General features: G+C 43.1%; 1 protein-coding gene across 3 annotated transcripts in view; it reads left to right on the top strand.

Moving 5' to 3' along the window:
* TAF1B (TATA-box binding protein associated factor, RNA polymerase I subunit B) overlaps positions 1-16,106 on the top strand; it is a 1,822,186-nt gene that overhangs the window by 178,975 nt on the left and 1,627,105 nt on the right. The window lies entirely within an intron of this gene.

A 16,106-nucleotide genomic window follows, 5' to 3' on the forward strand; every position in this document is an offset into this window, starting at 1 on the left:
CAGCCGCTCAAAAGGCTCCATATACCAATCACAGGGTTCTTACAGATCAAAGCAATGGGGTGCCTCCACCTCCAAATCTGGAGGAAACAAAGCACAACCGTACAATAAGCAATCTCAATGACTTTCCTCTACCAGCATCAAGCACTTATTTTTAGAAGCCCCCCTTGGGGGGAAAACTAGCACTTCATGCTCAGAATTGGCAGTTAATTACCCAGGACAAGTGGTATTAAACGTAGTATCCCAGGGGTACAGATTTCATTTCCATACTTTGCCAATGCCAAATGGATGGCCGGATCTGCCACAAAACCATTGGGCAGAGGCCCAGAAACAAGTCAAGTCCCTCATGGATATGGGGTCTATTCAACTGGTACTAGAAAAGGAAAAAGGACAAGGTTTTTATTCAAGACTTTTCCTGGTACCCAGAAAAGACTATTCTTTGCATCCAATTCTGGACTTAGATACTGAACACATACCTGGACATTCCAAAATTCAAAATGCTGACTTTACAACAGCTACTGCCTATGCTAGGCAGGAATGCTTGGTTAGTAACTCTAGACTTTAGAGGCATACCTGCATATCCCAATAAGGGAATCCTGCAAAAGATACCTCCGCTTCAAAGCATGTTTTTTGCATTACCAATTCTCTGCACTGCCCTTTGGCTTATCTACTGTGCCCAGGGTCTTTACAAAGTGCCTTGTACCAGTTATTGCATTCTGCAGACAAGCATTCAAATTTATCCTTATCTGGACGATTGTCTCATTCAAGCAGAGGACAAGGACACTCTTCTTCAACATCTGGCATTTGTAAAAATGCTTCTAGCATGCCTAGGGTACACCATAAACAAAAATAAATCACAACTGGTACCCTCTCAAATTATTACATTCCTGGGTGCAAGCTTGACTGCAACTGCTCAGATGGCTTACCTCACACCAGAGAAACAAAGGCAACTGAAGACCTACTTCAAACAAATGGCTACAAAAACCCAGTTATCTGCAAGACAAATTCTGCAGGCTTTGGGGTTCATGGCTTCCTGCATTCTACTAATTCCATATACGAGACTGCATATGAGGAAACTTGAATGGTACCTAAAGAGTTTATGGAGTCAACATTATCACAGCCTGGAAACTATGATCCCTCTCATTCCCTGCCTACAACAGGAAATCCTTTGGTGGGCAGAGACTTATCACCAAAACAAGGGACTGTCATTCACTCTACCCCCTACCACCCAAACCCTAACTACAGACGCATCAGACTGTGCTTGGGGGGCCCACCTGGCAGGGAGATGCATTCAGGGCAAATAGAGCCCAAACCAAATGCATTTACATATCAACCAGAACGAGATGCTTGCTGTTCAGAATGCTCTGACAGCCTTCAAAGACTTGCTTCATCCAGGACAACTACTGATAGACAGACAACACCACAGTTATGTGGTACATAAACAAGCAGGGGGGTACACATTCCTACCCCCTTTGCAGACTAGCCATGGCCCTGTGGAACACAGCCTTGACTTACCAGATACATCTTCAAGCTCAATTCCTGCCAGGAAAGCAAAATACTCTGGCATACCTAAGCAGAAATATTATGGACCCCTCACGATTGGAAACTGGATCCACAAATCTTCAGCATGTTGACTCAGAAATGGGGGAGCCCAGATATAGATCTATTTGCCTCTCCCCAAAATTATCAGCTGGACAAATTCTGCACAAGAAATCATCACACAAAAGCATGGAAAGCGGATGCTCTATCCTTCAGCTGGAACAGTGTATGCCTTTCCCCCTCTGCCTCTGCTTTCCAAGGTCTTACTAAAAGCCAGACAGGAAAAACCAAAAATGATCCAAATTGCTCCGGACTGGCCCCGCCAGCACTGGTACCCGCTTCTAAGGAATACCATGGTACTTAACACAAATACCTCATCTACTGTCTCAGTAGAACTATCAAATTCTGCACACTCAGATCCAAACTCTGAACCTGGCAGCATGACTAATCAACTAATTATTCAAACACCACCTCTCAGTAAATCTGTGATGGATGTCATTTTGGAAGCCAGAAGGCCTAGTACTAGAAAATCTTATGCTGATAAATGGAAGAGATTCTGTGCTTGGAACCAAGCACAAGGAATAGACACAGCAAAGCCCAATATTCCTCAGAATTTACAATACCTGACTGAGATGCTGGACAAGGGCCTATCTTTTTCTTCAATAAAAATCCATGCCTCCGCCATCTCGACTCATTACAACACAGAGCCTCCACTCTTTTCTCATCCACTGCTTAAACAGTATCTTAGAGGGGCCAAAAATGTAAGGCCTCCCAGAATAGCACTAACTGCTGCATGGGACCTCAATTTTGTGCTGGAAAAACTCACCCTGCCTCCTGTTTAACCAGCAGCTACTGTGGATATAAAATTTCTATCTTGGAAAACAGCTTTTCTTTTGGCAGTCACTTCAGCAGGAAGGTTTCAGAACTACAGGCTGTCATGGCAGTGGAGCCTTTCATTATATTTTACCCGGACAGGGTGTCCCTCAGGACCAACCTTTCTTTTATGCATAAGGTAGTATCCAATGTGGCTCTTAACCAGACCATTCACCTGCCAACATTTTTCCCAAATCTGCAGAACAAGGGGGAGTGGATTCTACATTCATTGGACGTACACAGGCAACTAAGATTCTACTTAAATAGGACCAAATCTCTAAGAATGTCTGAGCAACTACTGGTGGCATTTGCTGCAGGATCAGAGGGGAAGGCTATATCAAAGCAGACTATTTCTAATTGGATAAGCCACTGCATTCATTTCTGCTGTGTACGCCATGGTAAACCTGTGCCCAAGGGGATCAGATCACATTCCACCAGGGCTGCCTCTACTTCAACAGCTTTTCTCAGAAGGGTCCCAACCAGAGACATTCTAGAAGCTGCTACTTGGAGCTCTGTTCACACCTTCACAAAGCATGATAATTTACCTCTCTTCTCCAAATCCAGGGCAGGCTTTGCCACTGCAGTCCTGCAGGGTGTTATAGCCACTCCTAATGCTGTTTAGTTCATCCTCCCATCCATAGCTTTGGGATTCTACCCAGATGTAATGACTGCAACAGTGAAACACGAAGAACATAGTATAGTTGTGTACACTTATCATAAATGTAGATGTTCGAGTGTATTGACTGTTGCAGTCCGGGTTACCCACCCGCCATCCCCCTTTTCTCTATCCTTCAGTATACTCAAAAGCCTTTGTGGTGTATTTGCTTTTTAGTTGAAGGTAAGTTGTATATTTCTAAAAGTGCATTTATATATATTTACTGTTTATTTAAATATATATTTTTGCTCCCCATTTGGGGGGCACCTGACATCTGGGGCAAGAAAAACTGATTAAAATGGCGTCAGCTGCATGATGTTCATCGTGTTACACTGCTGCAGTCATCACACTTGGGTTATCCTGCCGTCAGGCGGTCTCGCAGTCGGCCAGAGTTCCAAAGTCTTGGTCCGGCGTTGGTTGCTGTTGCTTCTTCCCTGATGTCAGTGCGCCAGGGGTAAATAAGAGGCATCCGACGCCATTTTCTTCAGTCTTTCTTGCCGTGCGGTGCCCGAAGCAGAAGCAGTTCGCAAGTGCCGGTCGGCCGACTCCTGAGATTTTCAAATCGAATTTCAGACCGAAGTCTTCAATAAAGCTAAGTACCCTGTTGGGGAACCTTTTCTTGCCTCAGTCCAATGTCAGAAAAGGTTAACAATTGCATTTCTTGTGGGAAGCAAATACCTCATAAGGACTTTCATTCTTATTGTATTCCTTGCCTAGGCCCAGACCACAACGTCACAGGTTGTCGGTTTTGTGCTAGGTTAACAAACAAACTATTAAACGTCTGTTTTTCACCTGACATTATTTTGGTAGGAAATTTAATTATACCATGCCGTCGGAGCAACCAACGACCGGAATGCATAAAAAACACAAAGATAAGGACAGGCAGCCGAGACCCAAACCTGACTCCGAGGCCTCTGCTAGGCCAGTCGCCGGTTCTCCGGTTTTCAGTGAGGCACCTACGCAGCCCCTGATGACCGCTGATTTAGAACCCCAGGTGGCATCCGATTCCCAAGCGGAGATTGCTAGGCCTCCACAACCTTCATCTTTAGGCCCTTCCGACTCCATGGCTGAAGGAGATTCCGGTGCAGTTGAAACGGTGCAGTTGAAACGCCTTCAGTTGCAGAAGGTGTCTTCAGACCGACTACACTCACTATTAAATCCTATGCAAAGCTGAAAACCCCTTTGAAAGCAAAGAAGACTGTACAGCAGTCTCCAGTACAAGGCTCCATGCCTAAGAAACTGATGCTTAAGATGGCTGAAGACTTAATTACCCTAATCAGGGGTTCCCATTCCCCTCCTGATAGAAGGCCAAGACAGGAGGAGGACTAAGCTTCCTCTGACCAGGTTTCAATTTCCTCAGATTCTTCTGAGGAACAGGAATACTCTTTTTCCCCTTATGAAGACTCTGATGCTGAAGAGTCCATCCCTTCAGCATCTCCCCCAGAAGACTACTCTTTTGGGGAAACTTTACATACCATGAGGGAACATTTCCAGTGGGAAGGCCAGGATTACTCTGATTCTAAGAAAAGGCTCCGAGAGTTCCTTTTACTACCCCAGCACAGACCACTTGCTAACCCACCCGTGTTAGACATTGTGGATGATGTTTATTCAGAATCTAGCCTTAACCCAGATTCACTACCTCCTGCACCAGCCAAACCAGACAGATACTACAGAGTCCCTGACTCTCACAAATTCCTATATAAAAGCCCTGTTGCTGACCCAGAAACCATTTCCCAGGGTCCCAAAGGGGTTAAGGCCTCTATTGCTAAAAATCCTGTACCCTCTGAAAGGGATTCTAGAGCACTAGACAGATGGGGAAAAAAAGTATATACCTCAGCTACTCTAGCTATGAGGGCCTTAAATTGCCAGTTTCACATGCTGAAATATCAACAATATTTGATGTCTCAATTAAAACAAAAAATGATCACACATACAGAACAGCCTGATTACTAGGAAATGCAAGATTTGTTGCATGCAGCTGAACAAGTGTGAAAACATACTTTGCAATGTGGATTTGATTCATTGGAAGCTTCTTGTAGAGCAGCAGTGACAGGGTCTGTCATACGTAGGCATGCTTGGTTAAAAGAACAAGCTTTACCCGATCATGTTAAAGCAAAGTTATTTACAGCAGGATGCTTTATTTGGTGTAAAAGCAGAAGAGGTTTTAAAGAAAATGGAGGATAAGGCAAAATCCATGCAGACTGTCAAGGATTTTTTACAGGTTCAACCCCCTCATTTCAGCAGAAATTGGCCAACCAAAAACTGGTCCTTTCCAGCTTCTGCCAGACCACAGAGGGGCAAATACAGACGCCCAAGGGGCAGAGGTCAGTCACAAGGCTCTTACCAGCCTCGACAATGGGGTGCCACAACCCAAAAAGGAGGAGAAGACAGGTCTCAAACTATCAGAAGACAAACACAATGACTTACCACTCAGACTGCCAAGCAAATCCCTCTTGGCAGCTCCCTTGGGAGGACAACTAGCACTTTTTGCAGACAACTGGCACATCATCACAAAATACAAATGGGTCCTAAATATTGTATCTCAAGGATTCAGATTCCACTTTCACACTTTACCAAGGATAAAAGAAATGCCAAACCTGCCACCAAATCAATGGGCAGAGGCTCAAAAACAAATTTCAGCTCTCATGGACATGCGAGCCATTCATCAGGTTCCTACACGGGAGCAAGGACAAGGATTTTACTCAAGACTCTTTCTAGTTCCCCGAAAGGAAAAAGCCTGGAGACCCATTCTGGGCCTCTCAATTCTAAACACATATATGGAAGTACCCAAATTCAAGATGCTAACACTACAGCAACTTCTTCCCATGCTGGGCAAGAAGGCTTGGCTAGTAACGTTGGACCTGAAGGAGGCATACCTGCATGTCCCTATCGGACAAAATTGCAGAAGATACCTCCGATTCATAGCAGGTTCAACCCATTACCAATTCTCTGCACTGCACTTTGGCTTATCTACTGCGCCCAGGGTCGTCACAAAATGCCTGGCACCAGTAATTGCATATTGCAGACAAAGAGGAATTCAAATATATCCATACCTGGATGACTGCCTTATTTAAGCACAAAGCAAGGACATTCTTTTAAAGCATCTGGCGTTTGTCAAAAACCTATTAAGTTGCCTAGGGTACACAGTAAACGAAAAGAAGTCAAAACTAGTGCCCTCACAAGACATAATATTCCTGGGTGCCAGCTTAAATACAACGGCCCAGATGGCTTATCTCACGCCAGACAAGCAAGGACAACTGACTCAATACTTCAAAATGATGGTAACAAAGACCCAACTCCCTGCAAGAAAAATTCTGCAGGCCTTGGGATTCATAGCATCTTGCATACTACTAATACCATATGCAAAACTGCATATGAGGAAATTACAATGGTACCTGAAAAGCGTATGGACTCAACACAGCCACAGCTTGGAAACAATAATACCACTCATTCCCTGCCTTCAACAGGAGTTTCTACGGTGGGCTCAGGCATGTCACCTGAACAAGGGTCAGCCTTTTACCTTACGCACAGCCAGGCAAACTATAACAACAGATGCATCGGATTATGCCTGGGGAGCACACATGGCAGGACACTGTATTCAGGGCAAATGGTCTGCAGATCAAAGGCATCTACATATCAGTCAAAAAGAGATGCTAGCTGTACAAAATGCCCTACCAGCTTTCAAGGACCTCCTACATCCAGGAGAACTCCTAATAAAGACGGACAACACCACAGTGATGTGGTACATAAGCAAGGGGGCACACATTCCTACCCCCTATGCAGCCAAGCAATGACCTTGTGGAACACAGCACTGACCTACCAAGTTCAACTACAAGCACAATTCCTGCCAGGAAAGAAAAACACATTGGCAGATGATCTAAGCAGAAACATCATAGATCCTCACGATTGGAAACTAGATCCACAAGTATTTGCAATGATAACTCAAAAATGGGGGAGCCCAGACATAGATCTGTTTGCTTCCCCCCAAAACTACCAACTACGGAAATTTTGCACAAGGACATACCACACACTAGCTTGGAAAGTGGATGCCCTCTCATTCAGTTGGAAAACATTGACAGTGTATGCCTTTCCTTCACTGCCTCTTCTGGCCAAGGTGCTGCTGAAAGCCAGATTAGAGAGGCCACAAATGATACTCATTGCTCCAGACTGGCCACGCCAACACTGGTATCCAGTACTAAGGAACAGGGCTCAAGGCCCACCATGGAGTTTCTCAAATTCACTCAGCAAAACAGTCAGATTCTACACAGCCAGCTCAAGACTTTAAATCTGGCTGCATGGCAAATTACCTAAACAACCAGTCAACACTTCTCTCTAAAGCTGTGATGGATGTCATTCTGGAGGCCAGGAGGCCCAGCACCAGGAAGGCCTATTCAGACAAATGGAAAATATTCTGCGCCTGGAACCAGGCTAAAGGCCAAAATCCCCTTGTCCCAAATATTCCTCAGATTCTACAATATTTAACTGAGATGTTGCACAAAGGACTTTCCTTTTCATCTATTCAGATCCACACCTCAGCTATTTCAGCTCAATACAACACGGATCCTTCTATATTTTCACATCCATTACTAAGACAGTACCTCAGAGGGGCTAAGAACATAAGACCGCCCCGGAGAGCACCAACACCAACTTGGGATCTCAACTTTGTTTTGGAAAAACTTACACTACCGCCCTTTGAACCAGCCTTTTACAGCTGAGCTACAGTTTCTATCATGGAAAACTGCCCTGCTGCTAGCAATAACTTCAGCAAGAAGAGTCTCAGAGCTACAGGCCCTAATGGCAGTGGAGCCTTTCATCAAGACAGAGTCGCTTTATGAACTAACCCTTCCTTTATGCCAAAGGTGGTATCCAGTGTGGCCCTAAACCAAACCATTCATTTTCCCACCTTTTATCCAAACCCCCAGAACAAAGGGGAAAGGCTCCTACACTCTTTGGACATTCACAGGCAATTACATTACTACTTGGATAAAACTAAGGCTTTCAGAAAATCTGACCAGCTCTTTGTATCCTATGCTGCAGGATCACAAGGAAAGGCTATCTCAAAACAGACCATTTCAAAATGGATAGGACATTGTATCCGTTTCTGCTACACACACCATGGGAAACCTGTACCTGGTAACATTAGGCCCCATTCCACCAGGGCTACAGCAACATCAACATCCTTCCTCAGAGGGGTACCAACCAAGGATATTTTGGAGGCTGCAACTTGGAGTTCAGTGCACACCTTCACCAAGCACTATCACTTACCTCTGTACTCTAAAACCAGAGCTGGCTTTGCCACTGCAGTTCTGCAGGGCCTATTAGCTTCTCCAAACCCTGTTTAGTTCCACCACCCATCCTTAGCTTTGGGATTCAACCCAAGTGTGATGACTGCAGCAGTGTAACATGATGAACATAGTACAGTTTTGTACCTACCATAAATGTAGATGTTCGAGTGTTCACACTGCTGCAGTCCAGGTTACCCTCCCTCCATCCCCTCTGACCTAGCTGAACTTCGCTATACCTTTTCTATCCTGTATAACCTTTGTGGTGTATTTGCTTGTAACTGAAGGTATTCCTTGTATTCCTTTTATATGTTTTATTAGCAATATGCATTGCCTACCTACTTGGGGGCACCTGACATCTGGGGCAAGAAAAATTGAAGAAAATGACATTGGATGCCTCTTGTATACCCCTGGCGCACTGACGTCAGGGAAGAAGCAACAGCAACCGACGCCAGACCAAGACTTTGGAACTCTGGCCGACTGCGGGACCGCCTAACGGCAGGATAACCCAAGTGTGATGACTGCAGCAGTGTGAATACTCGAACATCTACATTTATGGAAGGTACAAAACTGTACTTTTAAACCCCTGATGACCTGAAGTCATGGAAGAGGAGACAGCAACAGACGCAGGACCCAAGACATTGTTATTTAGGTCGACTGAGGGCAACCTCCCAGCAGATTACCCAAATGTAATGACTGCAACAGTGAATACACTCGGACATCTACATTTATGGTAAGTGTACACAACTGTACTTTCTGGTTTAAGCACTTGGGCTTCAGACCAGTTGTTTTACATTAAGAATGTTTGTGGTCTGCACTCTTGTGGGAAGAGAGGCTAGGTTCTGCCCTTCTGAGCTGGGAATTTTCGGTTAAAGGCTTAATATGCCTGCATATTTGATCTGTTTCTTTCTGAAATTTGCGCGCCTTGTTTGCTGTAGCTCAGACGTTAGTAGTTTATTGGCCATTTTGGGCTAATTTCTATCGCTTTCATTTCCCTGCTATAAAAAAACGCATTTGTGCGGTTTTGCGCACCGGGCAGCACCGGTTAGCTAGGGTTAAACTATTCCCGGCTCCACGAAGTGTACTCTTCAATTTTACTTCTTGAAACTAGACAAACTTTCAACTTAAGCACTCAAACCATTTATTTCACAGCCCAGCACTTGCTCAAAACTCATAGCAAGCACTAATTAACCCTAGCACTAGACCCCCTATACTGTCCAGAAGGACAAGGCTCTCTATTTGTTACTACCAGCCAGTCAGTAAAACAGCTCACTTTACCTATTCAGGCATGTCCAAAGGGCAGTTTCAGGTGTACTCTGCAGTCCAACTGGTGAATCTGGGCACTTTGAGGCAATGTTACAACTGCCTCATGTACACAGACAACCCTCTCCTACCACCAAACACTAATATATGCGAGAGATGTAGTTATACTGCCAAACTGGAGGCAAAGCTCTCTCAATGTAAGACTGGAACTGACAGTCAAGAGGAGAAGGAAAATACTTCCAACACACCACCAGTCTCGCATAGACCTACTAAACCAATACCGGCAAAAACGCACATAAATACACAAAAACATACTCTGAGGCTCTAAATAAAAATCTTCAAAAGCAACAGAGACCTCCAAAACAGACACCCAAGCAACCTCCACACCCCATCACAAACCATGAAACACATACTTCACATAATCAGTGTACCACGCAATCACAGCCCTTAAGGCAAAATAACATACCCAACACACTAGTAATAGGCGACAATATAGTCAGGCACAATGATGTCCCACTAACTAGGCTGGACAAGGAGAAGGTTACAGTTAGCTGACTGTCAGGCGCCAGGATGCACCACATAATACAAGCACTCAGATCGCTTCAGAACAAGTACAGATTTGACACTGTCATTGTCCATGTTGGTGTGAATGACCTGAGATGTACCTCCCTGAACTACATGAAAAGAGACATGGAAGAGCTCTCTGATCATGTTGCCCAGGCCGGTATGACCCTGACCCTGAGTAGCATCCTGCCCTCACCAAAAATGATGCCACAGTATAAAGAAAAAGTGATCAACTGCAATAATTGGCCAAGTTTCAGGTGTCATTCAAAGCGGATCCAGTATCTGTGCACCTGGGATGACATGCACGACAAGCCACGTTGCTTCACAAGAGATGGCTTGCACCTGTCACCCTTAGGCTTTCGAATACTGGCCAAGGGTTTTGCCACCCCCATAGTGCCTTTTTTAGGCACTGCTCAAAAGACAAACCCACCACCATAAATAGCACAAGTAACCAAAAACTGAGGGTAATGCTACTCAACACCAGAAGTCTAAACCTCAAAATGCATGCACTCCGCACTCCTCAGTATGGAGAACATTGATATCTTTGCAGTAACAGTAACCTGGTTTAAGGCTCCAGAGAGCACCCCAGCACTACCAGGCTATAACTCATATCATACGTTTCGGCCATAGAACCCAGACCGAAACATAGAAGGCGGGGGTGTATCCATATTCATCAAGGATACCCACACCTCCAGGTTAGTGGCACAGCGCAATGCCTCAGAGATCATCCATGTGCAACTAACAATGGGCAAAACTGCAATTCAAATTGTAGCTTGCTACAGATCACCCACCATAACCCAGGACCCCCATTCCGCGTTTCTGGAGACACTGGAAAATATGAAAGTCCTACCAGACGCCCTAATATTGGGTGATTTCAATTACACAAACATTAACTGGGAGAACTACCCGAGTACTAACTCCCTTGCCCAACGCTTCCTAGAATTTATAAACTAGAATGCCCTGGATCAACTGGTCAGCACCCCCATCAGAGGTGACAACATATTGGACCTGGTCATCACCAACATGGGCGACCGGTGTTTTACACCGGAGATCAACCCCTCGCTGGTTAGATCAGACCATAGGCTAATCACTCTGGATATCCACATTCCGCCCCCACCCCTAATCAAGGAAACCACCGTGAAAAACTTTTCAGAAGCAAACTTCACGTTACTTAAGACCGAGGTGGAAAGGTTCACAGCCACCATGCTAAAGGACAACGCTGTCCACGCTGCTGAATCCCTTACAAAGGCACTCTGAGCACCTGCAAGAAGGCATGGATCATGCTTTCCTAAGCAAAACTAAGACTCACTCCTCCAAGAAAGGGAAACCAGTCTGGTGGACACCTGCCATAAATAAGCTATACAACAGAAGGAGGAAACTAGTACAGAAAAGAATAAATCCCAAGAAGGAAAGACATCCCTGATCAGTATCAGCAAGAAACTATGATCCCTCATAAAATCATCCAAGGCTAGCTTCGAAAGAAAAATTGCCAAGGACTCCAAAGATGACCACAAAGCATTCTTTAGCTATGTCAAGAACCTAAGTGGAAACTCTAAGATCTGCTCTGAGTTAGTCCAGAATGGCACAAAATACAGAGAACTGACTGATATTGCCAACATTCTGGCAGACAGGTTTAGTGCAAACTTCATCCACCTCTCACCCCCTAAAGGGCCCATAACCATACCAGAAGAATGTAGAGCCCTGGCAATCACTGACGCACAGGTTAAAACAGCCATATCCAAAGCCAAAAACGCATATTGAATGGGACCGGATGATGTCCCAGGCTGTGTCTTACACAAGCTCTGAAATGAACTAACCCCTCACCTAAACACACTGTTCAAACTCCGCCTCTTTACAAGCTACATACCCATAGAATGGTGCACAGCAACAGTTATCCTGCTCCACAAAGATGGAGCCACAACGGACCCCAGGAACTATCGCCCTATAAGCCTGACTAGCCTGCTCTGCAAGGCTATGGATAGCATCATCGTGGAACTCATTAACAGAGACATTGGGAACCTCCAATCATTGGACCCTACCCAGTTTGGCTTTAAGGGCAGGTCATGCTTCCTAAACATGGTGGACTTCTTTGAGACCGTTACCAAGTCTTTAGACGAGGGAAAGGAGGTCCTCACAGCCTACCTAGACTTCGCAAAGGCTTTTGACACCATTCCCCCATTTTGGTATTATAGACAAGCTCACCAGGATGAACATAAACCCCTATGTCTTGAGATAGGTTGCCAATTGTCTCACTGATGGAACCCACATGGTGAGAGTTGCAGGCTCTAGGTCCGACTCTAAACCGGTTACAAGTGGCATCCCCTAGGGCTCAGTCTTGGAACCCCTCCTTTTTGGTATATACTTCACAGAGGTACAGGCAAGCACAGGAGGACTATGGCTGACCAAGTTCGCAGACGACTGCAAAGTGGGGGCCATAATTGACTCTCCGGCTGATAACAGACATCCTCCAGAAGGGTCTCAATAAGACAGATACCTGGTATCAAAATCATGTCCTCAAGCTAAATGCCAAAAAGTGCATAGTCACCCCCTTTAGAAAAAACAATACCCGCGAACCATCACATGCATGGTAGTCCCTTAAATATAGAAAATGTAATAAGGAATCTGGGGACCTCAAGTAAGATAGTAATCTCTCCTTTGATAATCATATTGCTAAGGTGGTTAGAAAATCCTATGTGGCCCACCTAATCACAAAAGAGTTTGCATCTAGAACAAAAGAGGTTATTGTGCCCCTCTACTCATCAGACCCATCATAGAGTACAATGCCTCATTTGGGATGTACCTTACAAGACACCTGCAACAGCTGGAAAGACTACAGAAGTACCTCACCAAGAGGATTACTGGCCTCAAACAGATGCCCTATGCAGCCCGACTAAAGAAACTCCAGCTGTACTCTGTTGCATACAGCTTACTCAACGGTGATCTCTGCCTGTCATACAAGGCCATGTCCATCCCAGAATTGATGGACATGCTCCACCTAAAAAAAAAAAGCAAATCACCAAGAGCCACACGCTCTAGGGATCTAAACCTCACCACAACGATAAATAGGATGTGCTGGAGGGATAGATTCCTGTCCCAGAGACTCTCCATGCTTTGGAACAGGATTCCAGTCTACATTGGGCAGAGCCTCTCACTAACGCTTTTCAAGAGAAACCTTGATGATTGGATGGGAAACAAGGGATCACTGCAGTGGCTCTGTTAGACAGAGGCACAGGGAACTAATGGCTCTGCTGGACATATGCACCGGGAACTAATCTACGGGGATGGCGAAAGCGAACACGTTCTGGCTAGGCTTATAGATGCCCTCAGGCAGATAGCCTAGTACTTACCAATGAACCTATAATCACCAGTTATTTTTCTTATTATCCATAATGCCTCTTGGCTTTCTTTTCCTTTTCTTCCAAACACATTTCGATTATATATTCTATCCATTTTTGTAACCTTTTTGGTATTGTTCTCATAAAAGTTTTATAATCTGCATTATTCAATGTTACAGGTCTCCAATTTTTTATCACCATTTTATTTTTTCCTTTTTGAAATATAAATTTTATAACTGCTGTACATATATTTCTCTAATTCCAGTTTCTAACCATTCATTCATAACTTCTATAAAAAAAAATTTTTGCCACTCTTTCATTTCTTCATACATACCATATTCAGTTCCATGCAGTCTTGTTGCAGAATTCATGTTAATATCTTTTAGAATTTCATTCAGTTCTTTCATAGTTATTTTTTGTTCTAAATAAGCATTATCTTATTTATTTAATTTTTAACCCTTATAAATTTGTTCTGTTTTATTCTCTTTTAACAAATAATTCCAATACATGTTTCTTAATTATTTTGTATCTTCCTTCTTGCTGTCTTATTTGCTTACCTTCCTTATTATTTAGTTATCTTTTATTATTTTTCCTTTTATTATTGTACTTATATATGGTGCTGTCTCTTCTTTCTTACATTGTAAATATTTTTACTTGTATTACAAGGTAATTTTAATTTGATTAATTTTATATATTTCTCTTTTTTGTAAAAGGAATTTTTCTTCTCCAACTCTATAAGTGTTTCTTGACTTAATATCTTATATCGCTCTTTCTTTACTTTTTTTCTTCCGTATATATTGTAAAAACTATTAATATTGCTTTTTAAAATGAAGGCACTAAACAGTCCAACTCTCAAACTCTCTCATATTCATATGATTTTTCCATAATTCCACGTGTTCTTTTTTCTCTTAAGCCTAATTTATTCTCATTAATTCTCTTTATTCCTTTTCGTATTCTTATATATTCTTCATTTTCATGTACTTTAACCCATATAGACACATGATCTGAAAATCCAGCATACTTCATGTCTAAACTGCTAGATATTAAAAAGTAATCAATTTAACTTTCCATTTCTCATAATTTCTTTAGCCATATCAGCATCACAGTTGCTCTTATTTTTCCTTAAACTACAGTTAAAATCACCCACATTGTAATGTCCATATTTGCACAAACATATTCAAGAATATTTTTAAACATCATTTCTCTCACTTTTTTTTGTTACATATGCATGTAAAGCTATAATTCTGTACACACATTTTTCCATCTCACTTCTTTTACCATAATCCGTCCTAATTCCACTGTGGTTACATCTAATATTTTAATGTTTTCTTGACATGATATACATGTGCTCGAGCTTGTTATATCCCCATTTTCCAAACTACAGCACCATTCCAAAGTTTTTCAGTTTGTGTTCTTTCTTCTTCTGTTAATAATCTAATGTCTTCTAAAATAATATGTGCAGCTACAGAACAGTTAGTATAATAAAAGTTTTTCCCTTTCCTTTCTTGTTTTTTCTAAGCATTATGTTTTTGAATTTTTTTTCCTTTCTTTAACTCTTTTCCCAGTCGAATTCTTTTTATTTTTTACTGTGCGCCAGTAAGCTTCTTCCTCACTTGTCTCCTCTGTTTCTTTTTTCTTGTTACTGTATAACCTCTTTGTCAGTCACGTTTTTTTGTACTTGCATAACATTCTACTATCTCTTTATCCTGTATAACTTAATTTTCATTTTTTTGCACATTCATTGCACCGTCTAGCCATGAATGATCAGTATTGCCACATCTTTTTGCACTTTAAATCACATTTTTTGCATTATGCCATGTTTTACCATATAAATAACATCTTTTTTATCATATTCATTGATTAAATGATCAATTTTCCACAAAAATAACAAGTGTTTGGTTGACCCCCTGTGTGACGACCATGCCCTGGTCCAGCAGTCAATGAGCCTCAGTCCTCACCACTAACACCAGGGAGGTTGTCTCATAGAAGAGAAAAGTATAGCTAATACACACAGTAAAGTACAATTTCCCTTAAGTGCACACAGAGATCACAGTCAGTCTGGGGCTGGTTGCCCCCTTGCTCACCATGTCCCCATTAAGACTCCCCAGTGGCACACCTATAGGGTCCAGGTCTCAGCCTAACTGGGCAAGCTAAAACCTCCAGTACCCTCTCTGTCCAACCAGTGCTTCGTATCCCTGCCAAGTAGCTGACACAACACACACACACTTTGAGATAAGTATTTATACAACTTCACAGACACTCCTGGGAAAGGCTGACACAGATTCTCCAACTGTGCCCCTTTACCCAGACTATACGGTAGTAATCACTGCCACCACTTGTGACGACCGTGCCCTGGTGTTAGTGGTGAGGATTGTGGCTCCTTGATTGCTTGGCCAGGGCACGGTCATCACACCCTGTATTTCACAAACCCCCTATTACCATGAACATTAATATTACTAGGTACGTGCATAACATTATCATTTACCATTTTCAGTATGACTCCACATTCCTGTCCATAGTCCTCTTTCATCATATATTTTTTGTAGAGTCCATTACTTCTTTACATATAGTTAACAAATGTTCTCTCAGTTCTTTTGC

Source organism: Protopterus annectens, chromosome 1.part1 (assembly GCF_019279795.1).
Source record: "Protopterus annectens isolate FY-2018-M chromosome 1.part1, PAN1.0, whole genome shotgun sequence".
Classification (NCBI taxonomy): domain Eukaryota; kingdom Metazoa; phylum Chordata; order Ceratodontiformes; family Protopteridae; genus Protopterus; species Protopterus annectens.